Source organism: Camelina sativa, chromosome 11 (assembly GCF_000633955.1).
Source record: "Camelina sativa cultivar DH55 chromosome 11, Cs, whole genome shotgun sequence".
NCBI classification, from domain to species: domain Eukaryota; kingdom Viridiplantae; phylum Streptophyta; class Magnoliopsida; order Brassicales; family Brassicaceae; genus Camelina; species Camelina sativa.
In genome coordinates, this window is record NC_025695.1 from 11,593,678 (window position 1) to 11,597,780 (window position 4,103).

Consider the following 4,103-nt stretch of genomic DNA (forward strand, 5'->3'; position numbering starts at 1 on the left):
CTATGATAGCATCGTGGGACAAGCAACCAAAGNAACAACGGCCTTACACGAGGAAAAATGCCAAAGAATTAGATGCAAAGAAGNAGTGATGTTAAAATTTTGTATGCTTGTAGGGCGTTTACGCGGATGATTCCAGCAATGATGAACGATGTAGTTCCTCACAAATATCGTTCACCTAGTTTCAATCAGTTCAGTGTCAGGAGGAGGAGTGCCTCCAAGGTCCCTCAAAATGTACAATCTAGTGATTGTGGCGTGTACGCTCTAAAGTTTGTAGAATGTCTAGCTCTTGGTTTGTGTTTCTATGGCATATGTGATCAAAAAATCCAGGCTATACGGGTTAAAATGGCAGCAGAAATCTACGATGAGGCACNAAAAGAGTTGGCGGAAAAGAAGGCCAAAGAGTTGGCGGCGGCAAAGAAGGCCAAATGAGTTGGCGGAAAAGAAGGCCAAAGAAATAGAGGCAAAGAAGGCAAAAGCCGAGGAGATTAGAGATAATCAGCAAAAGAAAAGACCTAGAAAGAATACTAAGCCTACTGTCATGAGGCCGTTGAATTTTGTAGCACCTGGTTTGAGTGAGGGAGAAGCCGAAGCTGGTGCAAACGCTGGTGCCGACGTTACTGACAGCAATGTATGTGATATGACAGACCAGTTTATGGCTGAAAACGATTTCCTTGAACCTGAATCTGAGGATGATGAGGAGGAAAAGATTAGGCTTGATAGAATTAAAGCTTTAAGGTTGGAGAGTGTTAAGCTGTCCCTAGATGGAAGTGCATTGAATACACAACAAGTTCCAAAAGCAAGGATTTTTCCTTATATTGGAGACAACGGACTGACGTGCATGAGGAAGAACTGTGTACCTGGAGCTGGAATATATGATCCTCTGGCACCGGTTGATCCAGTCAAGTTGAAAAAACTTTTGGAGTACATAAAGACAGCCGAGTATGACCCTTTAAATCCTTGTTAATCACAGATTTTGTTAACATTATATTAACCTGTGTTTATTTGTTTGTTAGGAATACACCATTAGGCAAGGCAACATTCGATATTGAATTATATAGGATTCTCATCACCGAAAGAAAGAACTGGCTAGTGAAGGAAGATCACTTTGGGTGCATGTCTGATGAAGTAAGTTTAACTTGATGTCTGAGTTATTATTGTTTACGGCTGAGTTATAATACTTGATGTCTGAGTTATTATTGTTTACGGCTGAGTTATAATACTTGATGGATGAGTTGTTATTGTTTACGGCTGAGTTATAATACATAATAGCTGAGTTGTTATTGTTTATGGTTGAGTTATCTTTCATTATGGCTGAGTTGTTGTGTGACAACTCGTCCTGCCGAACCCACTAGCCCCCCGCTAGCTGCTCCAACGGACCGTCTGTGAACCCTACTAACCCCCCGCTAACCGTCCCAACAAACCCCAAGCTGGCCCTGCAGGGCGTCGATCCTAACCCATCACTGTGGATATCCAAATCCACCAGTAGGTTATTGGTGCTAATCAATTGGTGATAGCTTGTCTTGTGGGAAGGTTTTTAAAGGGGGGGGGGGACCAGGGTTTGAGGAACGCTTGGCGCACCAATAACCTATTGGTGGATTTAGATGAATAGTTTCTGTCCACGGTGAGGGGTTAGGTTCGATGCCCTGCAGCGCCAGCTTGGGGTCCTTTGGGGCGGCCTGCGATGGGCTAGTGGGGTCCGTGGGACGGGTTGTCACATGTTGTTTACTCAGTTGTTTGTTTTACAGCACATGGGCGCGTATATGAGACTCTACTAGGGTTAGGTACAAACGAGATCCCTTCCCATTCCACAACAAACGCATTGCGTTTATAGACCTGTGGTTCACAAGTATGATGGTTCGTGACTATGCTCAGTTCGAGATAAAACCCAAAATGTTTAAATTCAAAGGCAACATTTATGAAGAGTTAGTTAATGGTTTTATTCCACAAGATCAACCAACTAATTTGAAGTGGATAGAAGATGTGGATTACCTGTATATTACTCCACAAACTAGAGGTGATCAATGGGTGGCGCTGCAAGTGGATCTCATCAGGAGGCATATTGATTGCTATGATAGCATCGTGGGACAAGCAACCAAAGAAAGTGATGTTAAAATTTTGTATGCTTGTAGGGCGTTTACGCGGATGATTCCAGCAATGATGAACGATGTAGTTCCTCACAAATATCGTTCACCTAGTTTCAATCAGTTCAGTGTCAGGAGGAGGAGTGCCTCCAAGGTCCCTCAAAATGTACAATCTAGTGATTGTGGCGTGTACGCTCTAAAGTTTGTAGAATGTCTAGCTCTTGGTTTGTGTTTCTATGGCATATGTGATCAAAAAATCCAGGCTATACGGGTTAAAATGGCAGCAGAAATCTACGATGAGGCACCTGATTTTATGGGTCAGTTTAAATAATGAATTATGTCCTTTGTTTTGTTTCTTTTGGTAGGAATTTTACTTGGATATGTAAAACATTTGGATTTCTTTTGGTAGGAATTGTACATAGTTATGTAAAACATTTGGATTTCTTTTGGTAAGAATTATACTTAGTTAAGTAAAACATTGATTTATCTATTTTCAAAGTTATGGCTGATTTACGGTTAAGTTACGACTGAGTTATATACTCCACACGGCTGAGTTATAAGTAAATATGAAATAAACATATATTTTACGGCTGAGTTATGAATTATGAACTTCGTACGGCTGAGTTATGAGATATGAGAACATATTCTTCTTTCTTTCGTTGGTCTTTCTCCCTTGTTCGCTCTTCTCCTCCTCGGATTTTTGACACTTCTTCGATGGGCTACAGAGAAGAAAGGGCATTCAAGAAAGAGCTCAAAAATGCCGATAAGAGGCGAAGAGGCCAATGTCTGCCGCTCTGGCCGAGGGCAAAGCTCGTATTTCTGCCAGGAATGTTGACTCCTCAGCTTCCAAGGCGAATGAAACTCCTGCTCTCCCCTTAGAGCCCTCCGAACCCCCCGTGATTGTCATCGCAGATTCGAGTGAAGAACCTAGAGAAAGGGAGGTTCCTCCTCTGGCTTCCAATAGTGGCCGAGCTGACTGGAGTTCGCAGAAAATTGAGCAGTCGAAGAAGAGGAAGGAACCTGAGACTTCCTCTTCTTCTCGAGAAAAAGCTCGGGCTCGAACCAGCTCCTCTAGATACGAACGTGGTAAGTCCAACTCGAGAGATGGAGCATCACTCTCTGAGAAGAAGTCTGGGGATTCCCACAATGCTAAGGAGTCAGGAGGCTCCTCCAACAAGCTTCCTCCGAAAGAACAACGCTACTCACCTCGCGGTAAGTTGGATCTTGGAGGTGATAGATATACACTTTTAATTTAGGTGGAATAACTTGTTTAATTGGTACAGCTCCTCCTACTTCTCCATCGGACCTGATGAGAAGCTATGTCCGACCTGGAGTTCGCGTCCCGGCTTTAGCTGATATGTCCAAGACAAACCGTGGGAATTTATTCCGGTTTGCGGGTAAAGTTGGGGAGGTCGGTAAAAACTTGGCTTTTCCTGTGTGTATATTTTTTTTTTGAACTAACACCCCCACCTCTTGCAGATGACGATCGAGTTTAGCAACTCGGTGGCATCTTACGAAGAGCAGCTGTTCGCTTCTCCCATCGGTCTCCGAAGTGACGAAACTCCAACAGAGGGTGACTGATCTTGAGGATCAGGTGGCGGAGTTCACTCGGCTAGAATCTGTAAATACCAAGTCCGTGGAGAAGACTGAACAGATCCAAGCTCGGATGAAAAAGGCTGAAATCGAGGTGCTGGACATAGGGATCGCCAACAAAGATCTTAGGGGGAAGCTAAAGAAATCATGTGAGCTCTACTATTAGGCCGCAGAGAGCGAGATGGTTGCCAAGAACAGGCTGCATGAGATCGAGCTCCGTAATCAACTTCTGGAAGCTGGCAATAGCTGCGAGATGGAGAGGGTGCAGGGAGAAGAGAGGCAGTCAATGAGGTGGACTTTTTGTCCCCTGATTAAGGACGTGAAGGTGCATTTCGAGGAAAGGGAGAGGTTAGCTCCGGTTCAGATCCGGGCTGCTGAGATCAAGGCGAATCAGATACTCATTGAGGAGATTGCAAGGGGGGGGGGGGG